The sequence below is a fragment of the Pleurodeles waltl genome, chromosome 12, assembly GCF_031143425.1.
Source record: "Pleurodeles waltl isolate 20211129_DDA chromosome 12, aPleWal1.hap1.20221129, whole genome shotgun sequence".
NCBI lineage: Eukaryota > Metazoa > Chordata > Amphibia > Caudata > Salamandridae > Pleurodeles > Pleurodeles waltl.
In genome coordinates, this window is record NC_090451.1 from 127,574,274 (window position 1) to 127,597,936 (window position 23,663).

Sequence of the window (23,663 nt, forward strand, 5' to 3'; positions counted from 1 at the left end):
TACAACCAGCAGAATCAGCTTGACACCTACACAGGATACAAGCCACGCTTCTACCCCCACAGTTCAAGAGGTTATCGAAACAGGGGTTATGTCAGCAAGGAGAGCAGATTTCCGGTAAGTGTTTCCAATTCTGGTCTTCCTCAGGGAGGAGGCAGACTAGCTTTGTTTCTAGATTCATGGTTGTTTCTCACGTCAGATCCCACGATTATTCAATCCATTCAAGGTTACCTCTCAGAGTTTTATCAACCCCCAAGTCAGTACCTTTTTCCTCTTCCCCTTGTTTTTTCTCAAGAAGAAAACCAACTTCTCCACAACAAAGTCCAGTCTCTCCACCCCAAACAGGCCATAGAACCATTTAAGTTCGACTCTTCGGGTTTTCTCATTACCATTTTCCTGGTCCAAAAGAAAAATCTGAAGTTTCGACTAGTTCTGAACCTCAAAAAATTCAACAATTTTGTTGTCTATCGACATTTCAAGATGGAGACTATCCTTCACCTCAGGGATATTTTACTTCAAAATGACTGGTTGGTCAGATTAGACCTTCAGGATGCTTACCTCATGGTACCTATTCCTCCCTCACACAGAAAATGTCTTCAATTTCAGCAAAACTCTTTCTACCAATTCAAAGTTCTTCCTTTCGGTCTCTCTTCGGCCCCTTGGTGTTTCACCAAGATTCTCAAGCCTGTAGCGGCCTTTCTCAGCTCTCACTGTGTTCGTCTGATTCTTTACCTAGACGATTTTAACCTGATGGCACAAGACAAAGACCTTCTCCTTGTTCGTGTACATCTTTGTCAAGATCTTCTACTCAAATTGGGATTCCTCATCAACTTTCAGAAATCAGCTGTCGTTCCAACTCAAAAATTGGAATTTCTCTGCTTTCCCATAGACACTACTCTTTCAATTCTTCAACTTCCCCAGCACAAAGTCTCCTTCATCAAGAAAGAAATTCGTCAATCTCTGTCCCTTCCACACATCTCACTCAGAACTCTAGCTCATCTAGTGGGAATTCTCGCTTCCTCTACTCAAGCTATTTTCCCAGGTCCTCTGCACTACCGCGGCCTCCAACATCTGAAGATACGCCATCTTCACAGGGGCCTTGCCTATTCCGATCCACTTGTTCTAGACTCTGAGTCCAAAGAGGAGCTTCTATGGTGGCTGACTCACCTAGATGCTTGGAACAGAAGAACTATCTTCTCTGCCGTCCAGATCTTGTATTAGAATCCAAGTTGGGGCGCAAGATGTGGTCAGATTTCGACTGGAGGCACATGGTCTCTGAAGGAGTCCTTGCACATAAACAGTTTAGAGATGCTTGCGGGTTCCTTTGTCATCCGCTCCTTTACAAAGGACCATGTAAGTTGCACCATTCTTCTCAGGATGGACAACCTAACCGCCGTCAGATATATCAACCATCTAGGAGGCACCAGGTCCAAGATTTTGTCTACCCTGGCAAAGCATCTCTGGGAATATTGTCTTCCTCGACAAATCTCAGTCAGAGCAGTTTACCTACTGGGCAATCTGAATACAGTTGCAGACTGGTATTCCAGACATCTTCACGATTCCAGCAATTGGCAGCTGCACCCTTCAGTGTTCAATCATCTTATTTCCATCTTTGGCGACATGTTCATAGATCTTTTTGCTTCTCCCCTCAATTCCCACTTTCCTTCCTTTTTCAGTTGGAGGCCGGATCTGCAGGCTCTTTCCATGGATGATTTCCTTCAGATTTGGCCGTCATCTCTTCTTTACCTCCCTTCCTTCTCATTCCTTGAGTCCTTGCACAAGCACGGAGACAACAATCCACACTAGTTCTCATAACCCCATTTTGGCAAGCTCATCCTTGGTATCCAACTTTATTGGAACTAACAACCGACCGTCCGGTCTGGCTTCCTCATTTCCCCAACCTCCTCTTAGATCCCCAAGGTCGACAACACCACTTGATCCTCAACAACTCCTTGTTCCTCATTGCTTTGAGGATTTCGGGTCAACCTGGAGAACCCCAGGAATTTCAGAGGATGCTCTCAAACTCATCCAACAGTCCAGGGCCCCTGGTACCTCCAAGGCTTACAAATCCGCTAGGGCCATTTGGTGCAGCTGGTGTATGGACAGGAATTCAGATCACTACATACATGTAGGAAAACTTTGTATATATAGGCCAAAATCACACACTGACACTTTATTTGTGGGAACGAGTGAATGTAGGCATGTATTTTTGTTTCAGAGTAAGTGAACTTTTATGCTGAATGGTCAGGACCCTGCGATTCCCAGGATTTATTATATTTCTGTACCAAATGCTTATTACCGTCTTCCCAGAGGATGGTATGGGACATGTTATTTGGGGATAGTTTTCCCAAAGATTTTAGATAGATGACTTAAAGAAGTTTCCGAAATTGACTGAATTACACCATAAGCGGCAGAGGAGGGAAACCTCTTCTACAGTGGTGGGAGATAACTTTGGTGCAGTGATTCCTTCCGTGGGAGTCATCCTAAATTCCATCAAGATACGAAAGTTGTCTACTATTGTGGATAACATGCTGACAAACTTTACAGGGGCAATACTCCTTATAGATACTGATTTAGCCGCGGATAGAGCTATGAAGCTTCAAAATAGGCTTGCTTTAGACGTTCTTTTAGCGAAAGACAGCAGAGTTTGTGAGATGATTAATTCTAGTCATTGTTGCTCATATATTCTGAATAATTATAGGGCGATAAGAGACTTACTCACTAACCTGACAAACTCAAGGAAGGACTTAAAAGAACTGAAATAACCAGGTGTTTGAGAAAAGGTTGGAAAAGGATTTGCTTCAGAGGGAAATTGGCTTAGTCAAATTTGGAATGGGGTACTATTAAAAATCATACAGAGAATATTAATTGTGATTGCTTGTATATTAGGAATATGGGGTTCATGTAAATTGTGTCAAAAGATAAAATTGAGAAAATCGCAAAATAATCAAAGGAGGGAAGAAAGAAATAGGGAAAGAATCCATAGAGAAGATTTGAGAAGAAGACAAAATACTGATGAGACAGAATTATTAAAGCAATGATGGTGAAGAAAGGTGTGACAACATATTTAGTCATCAGAGGAGGGACTGTTGAAGCAGATATGCTAATTAGAAATGATTAAGGAATGTGTATGCGTTTTGACTAACAGGAAATTGATAGAAAATTTAAATGTAGAGAAATGAATGTGCACGATTGAAAATGTGTCCACAGAGAGTGACAGCCAACTTATACGAACTTGTACTAAAATGATAAAAAATGTGAAAAAGAGTAATAATAACGTAGTAATATGTCATATTGAGATGTATAACCTATGTTTTGCATTATATTATAGAGTTAACTTAACCGAAGTTGAGGCCTAGTTACCAGGCCTCATGCAGAAGCTGAATTACTAGCACTACAAAGAAGCTGGTGCGTTGAACTGACCATGAACCGCGTATGTTAATAAAATCTGCTTAACTAGAATTTTCTGCAATGTACCGATAGGAGATGATGAAACTAGACATATAACAATACTGGTGTAAGACAGACTCAATGTACTTTCCCAGGACTTGAACAATAGAGGCACTGACTGGAGAAGAAGATGCAACATTTTCAATACCTGATGAACCCGATGATGAGGACACCGTACAGTGAACCAATCAACAAACTGAGAACGGCGTAATATTAGAGTTCATAGATTTGTGAAATTAAGGTTATTGGTTACGGTAATAACTGGTGATTGACTGACCAATTAGGAATTAGGAGGATGGACTGGAAAACCTTTAATAAAGTCATGGCAAGAGGTAAACATTTCGGAGATACGAGGGGAGAACTGATGCAGATATTAGATGGCAGAAGATGCGATTTGAGATTCTGTCATTGGGCTCGTGCTCTTGAGAGCCTGATGCGTTGCTGATAGATTGATGACCTGAAGACGAAGACTGACTTTGTTGCTGATCTTTTCTGTGGATAGGTAGCTTTGACAATGTGACTGTTAATTTTTTTTTTGCCTTTCTTTCCAAGTACCAATTGCGCTGTTTGAATACGTTTTTCTTTTAGCTATATGTTTTCTAAATTAGTGTTCTAAATTATTTTTGCATGAAGTCCCACATGAAAATGCTAATCTACGTTAGGTAAGGTTCCTTTAGGTGACGTGAACAGTGACAAATGATTGATTAAACTGATTACTGAACTCTGCCATTAACGCTGATATATTAATCTGTGTTAGCTTATGCTGAAGCATTACAGCATATGTTTTTCTCAAGTTCTGATTAGATTATGTTATTCGTGATCACTAATTAACTAATTCAGAGCTGATCAAATAAAGTTAGAATTAATCAATGGACTAGTATTGTAACTAATAGGGAAATAAAATTGATAAAATGTATAATTGAGTTATGGTTATTCATGAAATGTTGACATTATCGATTGATGATTAGTGTTTTGCTTATTGATTATTGATACGTACATTGATAATTGATGATCATCAATTACTACATATCTAGGATACTCCATGCGATCCAAAAAGTTCATCAGCCTGTACGCTTCCCCTTGTAAGTTTACTTATTAAGGACCAGGCGCGCTAGCATAACCGGCAAAAGTGCAATTAACCATATAACAGGGTGATGTCATGCAAAGCGCTAGACTTCTGCCAAGCGAGATCGTGCTGTGAAAAAAGAGAAAAAGTAGTCCGCAAACCTGATGGAAAACAGCGAGCCTCGTATGTTTTCAGTACTTGGTCGCTGCACTCGAGGAGGGCTAACCACTGGAAAAGACATGACGTATGCATGCCTTCCACTAATGAAAGCAAGTAGACTTTAAAAAGCAAGCCCACGAACCAATGAAAGACTCTGATGTGACATGGACGGGGCTCCGATCCCTTTTCTAACTACTACAGCGTCTCACAAGCGATACGCATGCGCACGCGCATTTTAGCGAAGGCTCGACCCCAAAAAGGTGCTAAAAGTATTCAAAGTCAATGAAAATGTATTGGGCGGGAAAAGAGTTGTTGAAGGAGTGCCGAGAAAAGGGTACGGGAAGTGACGGGCTAGGGACGGAGAGTACAATTTATGATAGTGTGTGCTATAGATTGAGCTCGAGAAGCATGAGGACAACCTGTAGAACAGGAAACAACAAAGTAGCATAAGATTGCATATGCACAGTACTTGGACGGGGTCTATGGAGCGATTCTACTTTTCAGTCCATTTTCCCTGGAGTTGGGGCTCTTGTGGTTCTTGATAGCTTGTCGCCTTCAGTACAATTATTGATATAATGTCGGTGTTATGTAGTTGTAGCTTCCTTCTGTTTGAAGTTGTGGATTTACTTAGCATTGCCAGAGCACGTAAATGTCTTGAGGGAAAGGATGATGGCATAAGCATTACTCATCGTAAATGTCTTGAGGGAAAGGATGATGGCATAAGCATTACTCATCCCACGTCTGTTGAAGGAATCCGTAAACAGAGCCTCCTCTGCTCTATCAGTATACGGCTATTTACCAATGCATGAGTCTCTGATGGGGTATGGCCGGTTAGCTCAGTTGGTTAGAGCGTGGTGCTAATAACGCCAAGGTCGCGGGTTCGATCCCCGTACGGGCCAGTAATCTATTACTACCACTTTTCCTTTGCAGCTTCACGAACTAGAAAACCACGTAAACATCCTGCAGGACCTTTTAAGTAGCAGTTTACAGAATAGATTTTTCTTTATTCTACCAAATAAAAGTGTGAGCGATTACAGGATGCTGTAATAGTTATAGTTGACACTTGCTGAAGCGCCATCCTCAGTGTTATCTAGGTACACTCGACCCGCACTTCTTCACGCTTTCTTTATTTCGGGGACTGCATGGACAAAACAATCTCGCTTTTTTTCCGAGAGTGGCGGGTCCCTCGGCTATACCGGGAAAGTTAGCTTAACGTCATCTTTGGAGATGGAAAGAATGTAGCGAGTAGAACGTCTAAACCACTTTCCTATCTCTGGGAGCTCTCTGGGGCTTTGCTTTACCCAGTGCGTGTCAGGGACCTCTGTGAAGCACTGGACAGGGCTGCTAGGGGTCACGTGAGGAGTAGGGAGGACACGTGGGCTACGCACAAATTCATTTACGTGTCTTGTACATATTGGTGATCTTTGTATCATTGCTCTTTCGGTTGCATGTTGAGCTTGCACGAATGTTAAACACTTCGTCCACCAGTGTATGGCGTTTATACTTTAAAACATTACGAAATCAATAGAAATATTTATGTGTGCCGATATAATCTTTTCATGACCTATTTTTTACAGGTCCATTCCTTAGTCTGCTTTTCTCTCGTCTTTTTGTTGGGATCAGATGAAAAGAAACGGAGGCTTTAAACAGTTGAACACGCTGGCATTTTTAACACTGACTAAGACACAGTGACGTCAGCGATGGGGTGGCGCTGTGGCTTAGTTGGTTAAAGCGCCTGTCTAGTAAACAGGAGATCCTGAGTTCGAATCTCAGCAGTGCCTTACTTTTCAAGCATTTTTCAAACAGATTAAAGAAAATAAACTGACAAAAAACATATAGATAGTCTGCAAACCCACGCTCTTATAATTATGCATTATACCATGAGTCCCCTTCCAAGCTAATTAACTCTTTTTTTTTTTTTTTTTTAATGTTAAATTCTACCTGCCTATGGCAACAATTGAGTTTCAGTTGGCAGCAATGTAGTCTGGGTCCTATGTACTGATAGATGTAGGCTGTTCATTGGCTCTGAATCATGGATTGTTATTTATTGCATGTTATTTGTGAGGCTATCTATATCCAAACGTCTGTTTCGGAGGCCCCGTCATGCTTGAACTAATGGGCCCTTTTACTGATAAATAAGTTCTTTGCTGCTCAACACCATATGCAGTGTAAGTGTTGGACGGCTCTACATCATTTAAAAGACAGAGGTGGACTGAGAAGCGATTTTGACCTGTGGCCAAATAAACAATAATAACACCTTATCTGCGCTGCCATTCGCACTAGAAGCGACCATTCTAGATGCATTGCTGAATTAATATGTATTTTGCAAGCGTGCACTTCAACTGCTCGATGATTGCACATGATCTAATCGAAACACAAGCGAGTTTGGGTAGGGACAGCTGGGCAATGGGCTTATGGGAAATACTTGTGCTACACTTTGTTACTCTAGAGATGCAAGAATTATACATGTGACTGATGAACTTTATGTTGTATTTTATTGCCAGCAGGGGTCTTTTAGAGAGCTGTTTCAGTCACCAAATGGTTTTCATTAACTATGCATGGTAAATAAACGATATGATTTTATTTCATGTTACAGTGAGAATGTATTGTACCAACAACTGGAATATTTTTGACTTTCAAAGACCCATTGACAAAGCCAATCAGTTTGACTTTTTTCAGTGAGGAGATTTCCCCAGCATTCACTCACATCAAAGCACAGTAAGGCAGCAGTGATGAAAGCTTCAATCAACAGGCACAACACAGGCAGCAGCAGGGTGACCTTTAGTTACTGAGACTGTTACAGAACAGGCAGAAGAGGTTCAAGTTGCTCATCGCAAGAACAGACACAGTACAGGCAGCAGCAGGGTAACCTTCAGTTACCGACACTGTTACAGAACAGGCAGAGGGGATTCAAGCTTCAGTGCCCCAAGAACAGGCACAGCACAGGCAGCACCAGGGCAACCTTCCATATTGCATGGTTCGAGTCCACCTGCACAATCTGTAATTAAAAATATCCTGTTTGGTGAAATGATCTGTATAACGTGAAAATATAGTGAACTTGATCATTTTAAGATAATTTCAAGATGAACATCAATGATGGAAAGAAATGTTTCCTGGACAAATTTTACGATCCTAAAATGCTTAGGGACTCATTTACATGCTCCTTCCGCTACCGTAGAGTTATTTTTTTGGTGCACAAAAGTCCCCCACCTCCTGCCATATTTATAAACTGCCCCAATGAAACCATTGCGCCAGTTTGTAAAACTTGTGCCAAGGGAGGCGTTCCCCTCTAGGAGGCGTGCAGGAATGGCACAGTGACATTTACACAGTTTCACTGCATCATTCTAGTGTCATTTATTTAACACCTGCTCAAGGTCAGGCGTGAAAGTGACATTAGGCTGTTTTAAATGGGTCTCCCCAAACTTTGCTGGACTATCGCCAAAATGTTTGGTACTAGTCCAGCAAAGCGGCACAACTGGGTCAGAAATTTTGACGCAGTTGTGCTAACGAGTGCTATGGCGCGCTGTATTGTAAATACAGCGTTACCATGGTGTCATTAGGAGAGCGCAGGGCTGGGCAAGCACAATAGCGCATCGTGATTGATGCACCATTTTGTTGTAAATGTGGCCCTTAGTATAACAGAAAGGAGAGTACAGAATGTACCCAGAGAGAGAGGGGACTCTTATGGCTAAGGGCAGGGAGGCTAGATGGAAACAAGCTAAACTAGCACTTGTCACAAGATACACCTTATGTAGTCATAGGATTTTTAAGGTATTAAAGAAACATTGGCATCTCCTGCTGGAGATTCCCGGTGTGCTGGGCAAAATAAGCAAAAATCCAATGGTGGTGTATAAAAGAGGACACACGCTTAGGGATTTTTATGTCCCAGCTATGTAACGTCATTAGAACTTGAAGATACACGGCTACCGGATAAATCCCTGGAATTTTATACGTGCTGCAATTGCACAAATGGGTAGAATAAGATTAAAGAGTTTAAATACAATAGCTCTCGTGTGCATAAAGTTAAACACTTTATCAACTGCAACACTCAATTTGAGATCTTTATAACAGACTGTTGCTGAAATATGATTTATGTTAACAGCACGTACCGCAGTCTTAAGTTACGGATTCAGGAGCATTGGAGAGCACTGGATTCAAGTTTCCCTGCCTAATGAAGGGTGATACTCTGAAAACCGGTCCGAGGATACTTGTTTCCAGTCCAAGGAGGACCTGGCTGGGCAGTTCGGGTTTGACTGTTCCCATAGGGAGCAGGGTCAAGCCTGATTTGCATACAGCTGGGTCCAAACTGGGGTGGCGTGGTGAGCAAAAAAAAAAATGGATTAAACCCAGATTTGTTTGACTGTGGGTGAATAATTGCATTGTTCAGCATTCAGTCCATCATTTGTTCTTTTTGCAGTAGATATCCCATGACAGATCATTATAGGATGGCACATCTGAATGATCTAAGATTCTAGTTCCACAGGATTGATCATATTACGCCAATTAATCAGTGGAGGGATAGAGAACTGACCCTCAAACAAATAGAGGTGAACCAGTCGTTATCACACCATGGAACGTGGAAGGCCGGAAGACAATCTTGACAAGCAAATCAGCAGTTGCACTGCTGAACAGAAGTGACATAATATGCCTACAAGAAACATTGGCACTTAGCCCTTCAGTCCTACAAGACTATTATGAGCTCTTCAAACCAGTGAAATGTGCAAACCTGTTTGGTTGTATTTTTAATTTTTATCAAGCAAACAATTAAGGCCATCATATGCCTTTGAACCAAGCCTCCCCGGCCTTATAAGTGGCACTGACAACCAGGCTAGCACTCTGCCGCAAAAATACACTTTTACTCCTGATAAACTGGTACCATAATTCACAAAAGCTCAGAGACTTAGCACAACTAACGATCTCTGCAGCTGCCTTGAAACTATACTGCTCAAATATGCCATACATTAGGTCGTGCTGACAGGCAATTTTAACATCAGGGGTCTGAGAAATCCCCATATTATCACAAGAACTGTTAAAGAACAAGGAATAATGAACGACCTCCTAAATATTTTCAAACTAATCTCAGCCGAGCAAGCTCTAAAAAGTCAAAGCTCCCCACCTTTAAAGGAATCAGAACTATTGAGTACATTTTACTGTTGGAATCCCTAGCAAACCATTTTGGAAGGTTTGAGATCCCCAACAGGTGCGAGAGCGATAACAATCCTTTGATCCAAACTGTGAACGTAGGAGCCCCTCCGGCTACTAGGTACTAGGTCATGGGGTCCTCAACACAGGCCAAAGAAGCCAACTTATTTAAGAGGAACAAATGGAGGCCTATGGACACCTCAACAGTGAGGATTTGGCTCTGCAAAAAGATCTCAAACCCCAACACCACTCAGGGGGAGCTCTGCATCAGGTGGAGCAGACTGATCATGGAACTAATACATTGGCATAGGGTAGCGGCCGGCTGAAACAGCTGAATAGAGCTCCTCCTGACTAGCCTTCACAGAGCTGGCTGTGTGGGATTCATGGTGCCTCAGGCTGTAGTACGAGAAGCCCACAGGAGGCTGGGGCAGTGTGTGAGCTGAAGCATTATTGCTGAATATTTACTCGTGGCCCGGCTCTCGGCAGCATTACAGATAGGGCCCAAAGTTGCTGGTGCAAGCGGTTAGGGCAGTGCGAGCGGTGGCAGGAACAAGCGGCTGCCTTGCATCCTGGCCCCCAGGACAGCAGGCAGGTGTGCTTGTTGTATTTATCTAATAAGATGCAGGTCAAAACGATTAACATACAATAGGTAGATGTTAGGATATCACTGTAAAAGTGATATAAAGTGTCTTAAGTCTTTTAAAAACAAGTAAAGTTCTCTTAAAAACAATAAAGCTCTCTTGCAAGCACAAAGTACCTGGTTCGCGTTCAAAATCTCCGCAAGGGACCGCAGAGGAGGGGCGATGTGTGGAAAACGGGGAGGTGTGCGTCGGTTTCACCCTTTCGCACACCGACTTGCGTTGTTATTTTCCACGCAGGGGAAGGTTTTGTATTGATTTACGGCATGCAGACTTGGTTCCTCTTCGGTTTGCGGGGATTTCTGGTGCCCCGGCGATTGAGCGTGGAATTCCGGGCTTGCGGAGTGAAGTCACAAACGCTGCGTCAATTTCTCTCTGGAACTCGGGCCGGTCGTCCCGGGTCAGCTATACGTCGATCCGGTGGGCGTGCGTCGAAGTTCTGGTCGCAACGCAGTCGCTGCGTCAATCTTCTCCTTGCGAAGTCACGCTTCATCATCCCAGTTCAGCGTGCGGTGAATTTCTGACCGTGTGGCAGGCTGTGCGCCATGTTTAGCAGGCTGTGCGTTGAATTTTTGCCGCACAAGGAGCCCAGTTGTTGGAGTGAAGTCATTTTGGTCCTGAGACTTCAGGGAACAGGAGGCAACCTCTATCCAAACCCTTGGAGAGCACTTCTCAGCATAGACAGGGAGCAGCAAGGCAGCAGGGCAACAGCAAGGCACCAGTCCTTGCCAGAAAAGCAGTCCCAGTGAGTCCTTTGGGCAGCCAGGCAGTTCCTCTTGGCAGGTCTGTTTCAGGGATTCTTCACCAGCAGGTTTCTTGTCCAGAAGTGTCTTTGAGGTAGAGTGTCTACCCTAAGAAGTGCCAAAGTCTGTTGTTTTGGGTCCTCTTCTTATACCCATTTTGGCCTTTGAAGTAGGCTTACTTCAAAGAAAAGTCTCACTTGTTTGTGAAATCCTGCCTTGCCCAGGTAAGGCCTCAGACACACACCAGGGGGTTGGAATCTGCATTGTGTGAGAACATGCACAGCCCTTTCAGGTGCGAGTGACCACTCCTCCCCTCCCTCCTAGAACAGATGGCTCATCAGAATATGAAGGCTACACCCCAGCCCCCTTTGTGTCACTGTCTGGAGAGAGGTGCAAACAACCTAACTGTCAAACTAACCCTGACAGGGAATCCACAAGCAGGCAGAGTCACAAAAATGGTTCAAGAAAGAAAATGCCTACTTTCTAAAAGTGGCATTTTCAAAACAAAGTGAATCTACGCTTTAATAATGTTTAAAGGCAGCCCCCAGGTTAACCTATGAGGGAGATGGGCCTTGCAACAGTGAAAACTGAATTTGGCGATATTTCACTATCAGTACATATAAAATAAATTAGTATATGTCCTACCTTAACCATACACTGCACCCTGCCCATGGGGCTACCTAGGGCATACCTTAGGGGTTTCTTATGTGTAGAAAAAGGGAAGGGTTAGGCCTGGCAAGCGGGTACACTTGCCAAGTTGAATTTACAGTTTAAAACTGGAAACACAGACACTGCAGTGGCAGGTCTGAGACATGATTACAGTGTTGGTGTCACTATCAGTGCTGCAGGCCCACTAATAGCATTTGATTTACAGGCCCTGGGCACCTCTAGTGCACTTTACTAGGGACTTACTAGTAAATCAAATATGCCAATCATGGATAAACCAAGTAACAGTACAATTTACACAGAGAGCATATGCACTTTAGCACTGGTTAGCAGTGGTAAAGTGCTCAGAGTTCAAAAGCCAACAAAAACTGGTCAGGAAAAATAGGAGGAAGGAGGCAAAAAGTTTGGGGATGACCCTGCAAAAAGGGCCAGGTCCAACACGCAGCAATAAACATGGAAAGGTATAATGGTTCCAGAATACAAGCTGGGAAGCGGGCTGGCAGGTTTGAAAGCAAAAGCTGTGTGAAAGAGATCGCATGGTTAGAAGCCAGAAACAGCGCCACCTATAATTCAGTATTCCAGCGTCCATCAGTTATGGAGCAACTGGAGCAGACATCTGGTGGAGGAAGCCAGGTTGTAGAGGAAGCAGGAGCTGCAACTAAGGCTAGGTCCATGACCGTGGTCTAAACAATTACAGGCCCGGGAAGGAGTTGAACTGAGCAAGGAGTGCAAGCAAGAAATCTGGGAAGATAAAGACTTAAACTGTTGCACTGCCTTGTTTTTTTGTTTTTTGACACTGTGATAGGGTGTTGGATTTAGGGGTTACAATATTTGATGCACATGCAATTCTAGTTTATTTTTGGTATGTGCAATGAAATGGAAGTGATAAATGTTTTGTGACTGGATAGACACAATTTGGTGGGAAACACTCTGCGGAGATGGCCAGGGGGAGCTCAACCATCTATAGCAGACCATGCAAGGTCTGATTGCCTCACATAGGGGGTGAGGGCAGGGAAGAGGGGAGAGCATTGGGAGATAGCTGTGGGAGGGGGATGAGAGTGATTGTGGGGTAGGGCTGGAGAGAGGAAGAGGGGGCAAGAGGGAGGGAAGGAAATAGAGCATAATGATGTAGAGAATCTGGGTGACTCAGTGGTGGAGTGCTGGTTTTATTGGTTGGTTTGCCAGGAGGAGTGGTACATGATTCATCTTTGATTAATAAGGATAAGTTATGTATTTTACAGTTAACGTATGCAGGCTCAATGATAGGAATAAGAGGGTAAAGGTGGCCGAGTTTCTCTGTGCTTTGGGGCTGGATTTAATATGCTAGCAGGCAACTCAAAAATCTTCGGTAAAAAGGGATCTGTTGCAAATTAGGGGGTATTCCTTGGCTGCCGGTACCTCACAAAGCATTACTGATAGGGGGTGGTGATATGAATGAAGAAAGCCCAGCTTACATCTAATCGAAGGCTGGTGGATAAGTATGGGTCATGGGAGATTCTCAGAAGTTGGGTAGCGGAAACAAGATTTACTCTATGCTTCAGCTTTGGTTCCAATTTTGATGAGATCAAGATAGGGGAGGAATCGACTGTGGGGCTATTGGAGTGGCCAATGCATTTAAGAGTATGTGGTGACTTTAATATTAATCTAGAGGTAAGCATACTTGGTGGGGTTACAAAGTGGTATCTAGGGAGGAAGCCCCAGGTGCTAAAAGCTCTTACTCAGCTAATGAAAACGCATGGGCTGATTGATATTTGGGAAACAGTGAAACCCTCGGATCCTGGCTATACATACTTTTCATATCCCCACTTGAAGTATACCTGTCTAGATTTTTTTCTGGTTTCAGAAGAGTTAGCTACTGTTAGAAATGGGGTCTCTAGTTGGCAGTCGGTTTGCACCCTGTCCAAGTAGGGACCCTTAATCTAATCAGGATAAGGAGATACCCGCGCAGATAACCCCTGCTCATCCCCCTGGTAGCCTGGTACTAGCAGTTAGGCTTATCTCAGAAGCAATGTGTAAAGCATCTGCACATAGCACACAGTAACACAATGAAAATACTAAAAAAGGACACCACACCAGTTTTAGAAAAATAGACAATATTTATCTGTGTTAATCAAGACCAAAGTGAAACAAATGCAACATGCATTAATAAAGATATTATTTTCTCAAGAATTAACTTAAAAAAACAGTTCCTTGAAGTTGGTAGCTTCACCTACCCATCATGGTGTGGTGATCAACAAAACCAACAGTTCAGGCCCTAATGGTTCATCCAATCTCTACGTAATGGTATCCTGCTGACCATGTGGCAGATTATGTCTCTTTTTACTTACGTCACTCTCTAGACAAGGTTACCAGGAATAAACTCAAATCTGAATGTCCCCGTCCCTCTTTACTCGACAATGTCACTGCTACCCCTGTGATTGATCCAAATATGCTCATGTTTTTTACCAAATTTTGGAAAGACCCTAAGGAAGGTGTGGATAGAGTCTGGTCGGGTTGCCAAGGTTGCCAAGATAAGCTTTTGGATGTGGTGGGACCTCTCACCAGGATTTTTGATTTGGCTGAGGAGGCCAAAATAGAAAATTCTCCAATAGACCCTGTGGTTTTCTCTAACGGGGCGCAACGCGCTATTTGTATGCTTGGGAATGCGAAAACCCAATTGTCTATTGAAAGAAGGAAGAGTCTCCTTCTAAAGATCGATCCTAAACTGGCATCTTTGGCCATTAAGGATGAGGGCCCTTCGGCTAAAGGTCTGTTATTTGGAGACTCCTTCATAAAGGAACTGGGTAAGTACGTCTCCACCTTCGCCACCCTGGACATAGCTCGTCTTTCTATTAAAAAGATATTTTCGTCACAGGTTTTTGCCAGGGCCGGCAAAGGCAGGAGTCGCTTTGCCGGCTGCTCCCTCAGAAGTAAATATACCAATCGAGACTCCTACAACCAGCAGAATCAGCTTGACACCTACACAGGATACAAGCCACGCTTCTACCCCCACAGTTCAAGAGGTTATCGAAACAGGGGTTATGTCAGCAAGGAGAGCAGATTTCCGGTAAGTGTTTCCAATTCTGGTCTTCCTCAGGGAGGAGGCAGACTAGCTTTGTTTCTAGATTCATGGTTGTTTCTCACGTCAGATCCCACGATTATTCAATCCATTCAAGGTTACCTCTCAGAGTTTTATCAACCCCCAAGTCAGTACCTTTTTCCTCTTCCCCTTGTTTTTTCTCAAGAAGAAAACCAACTTCTCCACAACAAAGTCCAGTCTCTCCACCCCAAACAGGCCATAGAACCATTTAAGTTCGACTCTTCGGGTTTTCTCATTACCATTTTCCTGGTCCAAAAGAAAAATCTGAAGTTTCGACTAGTTCTGAACCTCAAAAAATTCAACAATTTTGTTGTCTATCGACATTTCAAGATGGAGACTATCCTTCACCTCAGGGATATTTTACTTCAAAATGACTGGTTGGTCAGATTAGACCTTCAGGATGCTTACCTCATGGTACCTATTCATCCCTCACACAGAAAATGTCTTCAATTTCAGCAAAACTCTTTCTACCAATTCAAAGTTCTTCCTTTCGGTCTCTCTTCGGCCCCTTGGTGTTTCACCAAGATTCTCAAGCCTGTAGCGGCCTTTCTCAGCTCTCACTGTGTTCGTCTGATTCTTTACCTAGACGATTTTAACCTGATGGCACAAGACAAAGACCTTCTCCTTGTTCGTGTACATCTTTGTCAAGATCTTCTACTCAAATTGGGATTCCTCATCAACTTTCAGAAATCAGCTGTCGTTCCAACTCAAAAATTGGAATTTCTCTGCTTTCCCATAGACACTACTCTTTCAATTCTTCAACTTCCCCAGCACAAAGTCTCCTTCATCAAGAAAGAAATTCGTCAATCTCTGTCCCTTCCACACATCTCACTCAGAACTCTAGCTCATCTAGTGGGAATTCTCGCTTCCTCTACTCAAGCTATTTTCCCAGGTCCTCTGCACTACCGCGGCCTCCAACATCTGAAGATACGCCATCTTCACAGGGGCCTTGCCTATTCCGATCCACTTGTTCTAGACTCTGAGTCCAAAGAGGAGCTTCTATGGTGGCTGACTCACCTAGATGCTTGGAACAGAAGAACTATCTTCTCTGCCGTCCAGATCTTGTATTAGAATCCAAGTTGGGGCGCAAGATGTGGTCAGATTTCGACTGGAGGCACATGGTCTCTGAAGCACATAAACAGTTTAGAGATGCTTGCGGGTTCCTTTGTCATCCGCTCCTTTACAAAGGACCATGTAAGTTGCACCATTCTTCTCAGGATGGACAACCTAACCGCCGTCAGATATATCAACTATCTAGGAGGCACCAGGTCCAAGATTTTGTCTACCCTGGCAAAGCATCTCTGGGAATATTGTCTTCCTCGACAAATCTCAGTCAGAGCAGTTTACCTACTGGGCAATCTGAATACAGTTGCAGACTGGTATTCCAGACATCTTCACGATTCCAGCAATTGGCAGCTGCACCCTTCAGTGTTCAATCATCTTATTTCCATCTTTGGCGACATGTTCATAGATCTTTTTGCTTCTCCCCTCAATTCCCACTTTCCTTCCTTTTTCAGTTGGAGGCCGGATCTGCAGGCTCTTTCCATGGATGATTTCCTTCAGATTTGGCCGTCATCTCTTCTTTACCTCCCTTCCTTCTCATTCCTTGAGTCCTTGCACAAGCACGGAGACAACAATCCACACTAGTTCTCATAACCCCATTTTGGCAAGCTCATCCTTGGTATCCAACTTTATTGGAACTAACAACCGACCGTCCGGTCTGGCTTCCTCATTTCCCCAACCTCCTCTTAGATCCCCAAGGTCGACAACACCACTTGATCCTCAACAACTCCTTGTTCCTCATTGCTTTGAGGATTTCGGGTCAACCTGGAGAACCCCAGGAATTTCAGAGGATGCTCTCAAACTCATCCAACAGTCCAGGGCCCCTGGTACCTCCAAGGCTTACAAATCCGCTAGGGCCATTTGGTGCAGCTGGTGTATGGACAGGAATTCAGATCACTACATACATGTAGGAAAACTTTGTATATATAGGCCAAAATCACACACTGACACTTTATTTGTGGGAACGAGTGAATGTAGGCATGTATTTTTGTTTCAGAGTAAGTGAACTTTTATGCTGAATGGTCAGGACCCTGCGATTCCCAGGATTTATTATATTTCTGTACCAAATGCTTATTACCGTCTTCCCAGAGGATGGTATGGGACATGTTATTTGGGGATAGTTTTCCCAAAGATTTTAGATAGATGACTTAAAGAAGTTTCCGAAATTGACTGAATTACACCATAAGCGGCAGAGGAGGGAAACCTCTTCTACAGTGGTGGGAGATAACTTTGGTGCAGTGATTCCTTCCGTGGGAGTCATCCTAAATTCCATCAAGATACGAAAGTTGTCTACTATTGTGGATAACATGCTGACAAACTTTACAGGGGCAATACTCCTTATAGATACTGATTTAGCCGCGGATAGAGCTATGAAGCTTCAAAATAGGCTTGCTTTAGACGTTCTTTTAGCGAAAGACAGCAGAGTTTGTGAGATGATTAATTCTAGTCATTGTTGCTCATATATTCTGAATAATTATAGGGCGATAAGAGACTTACTCACTAACCTGACAAACTCAAGGAAGGACTTAAAAGAACTGAAATAACCAGGTGTTTGAGAAAAGGTTGGAAAAGGATTTGCTTCAGAGGGAAATTGGCTTAGTCAAATTTGGAATGGGGTACTATTAAAAATCATACAGAGAATATTAATTGTGATTGCTTGTATATTAGGAATATGGGGTTCATGTAAATTGTGTCAAAAGATAAAATTGAGAAAATCGCAAAATAATCAAAGGAGGGAAGAAAGAAATAGGGAAAGAATCCATAGAGAAGATTTGAGAAGAAGACAAAATACTGATGAGACAGAATTATTAAAGCAATGATTGTGAAGAAAGGTGTGACAACATATTTAGTCATCAGAGGAGGGACTGTTGAAGCAGATATGCTAATTAGAAATGATTAAGGAATGTGTATGCGTTTTGACTAACAGGAAATTGATAGAAAATTTAAATGTAGAGAAATGAATGTGCACGATTGAAAATGTGTCCACAGAGAGTGACAGCCAACTTATACGAACTTGTACTAAAATGATAAAAAATGTGAAAAAGAGTAATAATAACGTAGTAATATGTCATATTGAGATGTATAACCTATGTTTTGCATTATATTATAGAGTTAACTTAACCGAAGTTGAGGCCTAGTTACCAGGCCTCATGCAGAAGCTGAATTACTAGCACTACAAAGAAGCTGGTGCGTTGAACTGACCATGAACCGCGTATGTTAATAAAATCTGCTTAACTAGAATTTTCTGCAATGTACCGATAGGAGATGATGAAACTAGACATATAACAATACTGGTGTAAGACAGACTCAATGTACTTTCCCAGGACTTGAACAATAGAGGCACTGACTGGAGAAGAAGATGCAACATTTTCAATACCTGATGAACCCGATGATGAGGACACCGTACAGTGAACCAATCAACAAACTGAGAACGGCGTAATATTAGAGTTCATAGATTTGTGAAATTAAGGTTATTGGTTACGGTAATAACTGGTGATTGACTGACCAATTAGGAATTAGGAGGATGGACTGGAAAACCTTTAATAAAGTCATGGCAAGAGGTAAACATTTCGGAGATACGAGGGGAGAACTGATGCAGATATTAGATGCCAGAAGATGCGATTTGAGATTCTGTCATTGGGCTCGTGCTCTTGAGAGCCTGATGCGTTGCTGATAGATTGATGACCTGAAGACGAAGACTGACTTTGTTGCTGATCTATTCTGTGGATAGGTAGCTTTGACAATGTGACTGTTAATTTTTTTTTTGCCTTTCTTTCCAAGTACCAATTGCGCTGTTTGAATACCTTTTTCTTTTAGCTATATGTTTTCTAAATTAGTGTTCTAAATTATTTTTGCATGAAGTCCCACATGAAAATGCTAATCTACGTTAGGTAAGGTTCCTTTAGGTGACGTGAACAGTGACAAATGATTGATTAAACTGATTACTGAACTCTGCCATTAACGCTGATATATTAATCTGTGTTAGCTTATGCTGAAGCATTACAGCATATGTTTTTCTCAAGTTCTGATTAGATTATGTTATTCGTGATCACTAATTAACTAATTCAGAGCTGATCAAATAAAGTTAGAATTAATCAATGGACTAGTATTGTAACTAATAGGGAAATAAAATTGATAAAATGTATAATTGAGTTATGGTTATTCATGAAATGTTGACATTATCGATTGATGATTAGTGTTTTGCTTATTGATTATTGATACGTACATTGATAATTGATGATCATCAATTACTACATATCTAGGATACTCCATGCGATCCAAAAAGTTCATCAGCCTGTACGCTTCCCCTTGTAAGTTTACTTATTAAGGACCAGGCGCGCTAGCATAACCGGCAAAAGTGCAATTAACCATATAACAGGGTGATGTCATGCAAAGCGCTAGACTTCTGCCAAGCGAGATCGTGCTGTGAAAAAAGAGAAAAAGTAGTCCGCAAACCTGATGGAAAACAGCGAGCCTCGTATGTTTTCAGTACTTGGTCGCTGCACTCGAGGAGGGCTAACCACTGGAAAAGACATGACGTATGCATGCCTTCCACTAATGAAAGCAAGTAGACTTTAAAAAGCAAGCCCACGAACCAATGAAAGACTCTGATGTGACATGGACGGGGCTCCGATCCCATTTCTAACTACTACAGCGTCTCACAAGCGATACGCATGCGCACGCGCATTTTAGCGAAGGCTCGACCCCAAAAAGGTGCTAAAAGTATTCAAAGTCAATGAAAATGTATTGGGCGGGAAAAGAGTTGTTGAAGGAGTGCCGAGAAAAGGGTACGGGAAGTGACGGGCTAGGGACGGAGAGTACAATTTATGATAGTGTGTGCTATAGATTGAGCTCGAGAAGCATGAGGACAACCTGTAGAACAGGAAACAACAAAGTAGCATAAGATTGCATATGCACAGTACTTGGACGGGGTCTATGGAGCGATTCTACTTTTCAGTCCATTTTCCCTGGAGTTGGGGCTCTTGTGGTTCTTGATAGCTTGTCGCCTTCAGTACAATTATTGATATAATGTCGGTGTTATGTAGTTGTAGCTTCCTTCTGTTTGAAGTTGTGGATTTACTTAGCATTGCCAGAGCACGTAAATGTCTTGAGGGAAAGGATGATGGCATAAGCATTACTCATCGTAAATGTCTTGAGGGAAAGGATGATGGCATAAGCATTACTCATCCCACGTCTGTTGAAGGAATCCGTAAACAGAGCCTCCTCTGCTCTATCAGTATACGGCTATTTACCAATGCATGAGTCTCTGATGGGGTATGGCCGGTTAGCTCAGTTGGTTAGAGCGTGGTGCTAATAACGCCAAGGTCGCGGGTTCGATCCCCGTACGGGCCAGTAATCTATTACTACCACTTTTCCTTTGCAGCTTCACGAACTAGAAAACCACGTAAACATCCTGCAGGACCTTTTAAGTAGCAGTTTACAGAATAGATTTTTCTTTATTCTACCAAATAAAAGTGTGAGCGATTACAGGATGCTGTAATAGTTATAGTTGACACTTGCTGAAGCGCCATCCTCAGTGTTATCTAGGTACACTCGACCCGCACTTCTTCACGCTTTCTTTATTTCGGGGACTGCATGGACAAAACAATCTCGCTTTCTTTCCGAGAGTGGCGGGTCCCTCGGCTATACCGGGAAAGTTAGCTTAACGTCATCTTTGGAGATGGAAAGAATGTAGCGAGTAGAACGTCTAAACCACTTTCCTATCTCTGGGAGCTCTCTGGGGCTTTGCTTTACCCAGTGCGTGTCAGGGACCTCTGTGAAGCACTGGACAGGGCTGCTAGGGGTCACGTGAGGAGTAGGGAGGACACGTGGGCTACGCACAAATTCATTTACGTGTCTTGTACATATTGGTGATCTTTGTATCATTGCTCTTTCGGTTGCATGTTGAGCTTGCACGAATGTTAAACACTTCGTCCACCAGTGTATGGCGTTTATACTTTAAAACATTACGAAATCAATAGAAATATTTATGTGTGCCGATATAATCTTTTCATGACCTATTTTTTACAGGTCCATTCCTTAGTCTGCTTTTCTCTCGTCTTTTTGTTGGGATCAGATGAAAAGAAACGGAGGCTTTAAACAGTTGAACACGCTGGCATTTTTAACACTGACTAAGACACAGTGACGTCAGCGATGGGGTGGCGCTGTGGCTTAGTTGGTTAAAGCGCCTGTCTAGTAAACAGGAGATCCTGAGTTCGAATCTCAGCAGTGCCTTACTTTTCAAGCATTTTTCAAACAGATTAAAGAAAATAAACTGACAAAAAACATATAGATAGTCTGCAAACCCACGCTCTTATAATTATGCATTATACCATGAGTCCCCTTCCAAGCTAATTAACTCTTTTTTTTTTTTTTTTTTTAATGTTAAATTCTACCTGCCTATGGCAACAATTGAGTTTCTGTTGGCAGCAATGTAGTCTGGGTCCTATGTACTGATAGATGTAGGCTGTTCATTGGCTCTGAATCATGGATTGTTATTTATTGCATGTTATTTGTGAGGCTATCTATATCCAAACGTCTGTTTCGGAGGCCCCGTCATGCTTGAACTAATGGGCCCTTTTACTGATAAATAAGTTCTTTGCTGCTCAACACCATATGCAGTTTAAGTGTTGGACGGCTCTACATCATTTAAAAGACAGAGGTGGACTGAGAAGCGATTTTGACCTGTGGCCAAATAAACAATAATGTAGATTTTCCTAGTGTTAATGACGGAAAGTCTTAATTTTATTAAAGACACGGAGGCGAGTATTATGCCTTCTTTTCTTGCTTTATTTAAAACAGCAGCAAAAAAGAAAAACTACAAATCCCATGAGCGTGGTGAATACCAGCCAATGGGAAACAAACAATAGTCCATAACCAATAACCAATGGATAACCACTTGAACCCTTATGACGTAACTGGACTACAAACAGCCCTCTTTTCTTGCGCTAAAATCAGCTGTTACGGAACAAAGGAAATATAGCTGCCAAAATTAACAGGGCCATGATGAAAGACAACAACTCAGTACAAAAGTTCATGAGACCAGGAAACTGCTGATGAAGGGAAGCACACTGATGATCCGCCAAACAGAGCAGAGGATATGGAGAAAAACGCTGACGATGACAATCCCTCCGAACCATAGGAAATTGGTTTAAGTGGAAGGTTGAACCACCGATGGCACTAAAGGGAGGGAAGATAAATAAAGAACAGTAGTTATCAGGAAAACAACGGGTGGGATAATACTCGCCTCCGTGTCTTTAATAAAATTAAGACTTTCCGTCATTAACACTAGGAAAATCTACATTTTATGACAAGACCGGAGGCTCTTATTATGCATGTTTAAAGCGAATTAATAACATTCATAATCGTATTATCAATTGGTTTACAATAAAATACTTTAAACACATTGTCATTGGACCAATCTGCAGATCTAAGAATGTCCTCCAGACGGGAACCCGCCCAGAAAGCTTTAGACGCCATTGCACCCCTGGAAGAATGGGCTCCAAATATGGAAGTGTCAATGCCAGCCAAAGACATAATCCACTTGACCCAACGAGCCAAAGTAGCTGCGGATACGTGCTTGTGAGGTTTTTGAAAGGAAATGAGCAATTGGGAGGAAGAGGACGCTCTTAGATGTGCAGTCATATTCTCATATGCTTTCAAACATTGTGCTACACACAATTTGGGATGATTAGGGAAATAAGGGTAAAACACAGATTGCAAGTTAGTTTTTGTTCTTCTAGAAATAGTAAATAATACTCCCGAAGGAGTAAACTGACGAGAAGAAATATCTAAAGCTTTGACATCAGAAATACGTTTAAGTGATACTAGGCACAATAACATGGCAAGTTTAGCCGATAACATCTTTAAAGAAAGAGCCGAGTTATCGGGCCAGGAAAGAAAGAAATTCAGTACAATGTTAACATCCCACAAAGTTCTATATTTGGGAAGAGGAGGATTAGAAAATTTTACTCCCTTTAAAAGTCGGCAAACAAGCGGGTGTTCCCCCGCTGGTCTTCCATTGATGAAACAGTGATTCGATGAGATGGCAGACCTGTACAGATTAATAGTACGGAACGCTTTGCCCTTGCTAGCCTCTGCTGCAAGGAAATTCACTAGGAAAGTAACATCTGCTGAAAGGGGATCGATGTGTTTTCCCAAACACCAGCTGTGCCATAAAGACCAGGCTGACTTGTATGCATTCCTAGTGCCGGGGGCCCAGGACTGTTTGATATATTCCGAAGCTTGTGACGAAATGCAAGGGAAAGACTGGAAATTCCCGAAATTTTCCAGGCTGACAGGGCAAGAAGGTTGTCGATAATGAGGTTGTGAGGTCGTTGAAGGGGATCTAGAAGAAGATCCGGGAAAGAAGGAATGAGAAAAGGAAAATCTATTGCTAGTTCCAGAAGAGTTGGAAACCAAATTTGGGATTGCCAAAAAGGAACGATAAGAATTAAGGTAGCTTGTTGACGTCGGGCTTGGGCAAGAACTCTGCTGATCATAACGAAGGGAGGGAAAGCGTACGAAAGGAACTTGGACCAGTCCTGAAGGAAAGCATCGCAGGCCAGAGCTGAGGGGTCCGGTCTCCAACTGTAAAAATGGGGAAGTTGTGTGTTGAGTCGTGACGCGAATAAATCTATCCCCATGGGACCCCATCTGTT

General features: G+C 42.6%; 4 non-coding genes across 4 annotated transcripts; all 4 read left to right on the plus strand.

Moving 5' to 3' along the window:
• Positions 1–5,497: 5,497 nt before the first annotated feature.
• Positions 5,498–5,571, plus strand: TRNAI-AAU (transfer RNA isoleucine (anticodon AAU)). Its single transcript has one exon. It is a non-coding gene; the product is annotated as a tRNA-Ile (tRNA).
• Positions 5,572–6,379: 808 nt separating this feature from the next.
• Positions 6,380–6,453, plus strand: TRNAT-AGU (transfer RNA threonine (anticodon AGU)). Its single transcript has one exon. It is a non-coding gene; the product is annotated as a tRNA-Thr (tRNA).
• Positions 6,454–20,281: 13,828 nt separating this feature from the next.
• TRNAI-AAU (transfer RNA isoleucine (anticodon AAU)) lies at positions 20,282–20,355 on the plus strand. The gene has a single exon. It is a non-coding gene; the product is annotated as a tRNA-Ile (tRNA).
• An 808-nt stretch (positions 20,356–21,163) lies between these two features.
• On the plus strand, positions 21,164–21,237 carry TRNAT-AGU (transfer RNA threonine (anticodon AGU)). The gene has a single exon. It is a non-coding gene; the product is annotated as a tRNA-Thr (tRNA).
• Positions 21,238–23,663: the final 2,426 nt, after the last annotated feature.